Consider the following 1189-nt stretch of genomic DNA (forward strand, 5'->3'; position numbering starts at 1 on the left):
ATTCACTAGCAGTTGGAATTGGAGAAGAATTAGTAGATAGAGCATTTCCATTAATGAGTCTCTGTCTTTCTTCCTGAATTACCAGTGAAAACACTTTGGATAATGAAGGAAGAGGAATCATTGAGAGGATATGAGATCTTATCTGAGAGAATGAAGGATTCAGTCCAATGAGAAACTGCATTGTGCAATCGTTCTCCTAAAACTGATTCCACTTCGAAGCACTATCACATGTGCATCCGGTGCAGGTACACCATCAAATCGGTTGCGAGCTCTTGAATTCATCCCAAACTATGCGTAGATTGGTGAAGTATGTATTGACATCCGATGATCCTTGAGATAGAGACATGAGTTGTTGTTTGAGTTGGTAGATTCGAGCTGAATCTCCTATGAAGAACCGTTCCTTCAAATCGAACCAGATAGCATATGCATCGTCCAGATACATGATGCTCGAAGAAATTTGTGGAGATAACGAGTTGCGTAGCCATGAGATCACCATACTATTACATCGAATCCATGGTTGATATAGGAGATCATCACGAGCAGGGAGAAGGATGGATCCATCAACAAAAAACGAGCTTGTTTTTGGCAAGGAGCGCAGTAGTGAAGGATCTGCTCCATGTTGCATAGTTGGATCCAGTTAAAGGTTGTGGAACAAGGATAGTACCCGGATTATCACTTGGATGGAGGAAGTATGGACTTGATGTATCTTCAGTAGGTAATTAAGCTGGAAGATTGCGATAGTTCATCGTGAAAGAAGATCAATCGAAGCAGATGTGAAGATCTAGAGATCGAATGCGGAAGATTGTAGTCACTGATACCATAACAAGAGAATAAAGCTGACTTGATTGAAATGAATGAGAGAAGAAAGATATTTTGGAGAAAAAAGATTGGATCTTATTGATTGATTATGAAAGCATACAAAGCACACTTTATATACCAGCTAGTCGAGTAACTACTCAACTAACTACATAACCGAAAGTACAACTAACTCCAGCTGTCACAATCAACTAACTAACGTCTTCTATGGGAAGGTGTTCGTGTATGATCGACTGCATGGGAGCTTGCGTGGTCTTGCATGAGTGTGAATAGCTCTCTCGGATATAATTCTAATACTTTGCTCGGTACGTATCAGAAGTTGAATCAGCAAAAGCCGTAATCCGTGTGCTTCCAATCCTGAGCTGCTTCATCA

The sequence above is a fragment of the Salvia splendens genome, chromosome 1 (genome assembly GCF_004379255.2).
Source record: "Salvia splendens isolate huo1 chromosome 1, SspV2, whole genome shotgun sequence".
NCBI lineage: Eukaryota > Viridiplantae > Streptophyta > Magnoliopsida > Lamiales > Lamiaceae > Salvia > Salvia splendens.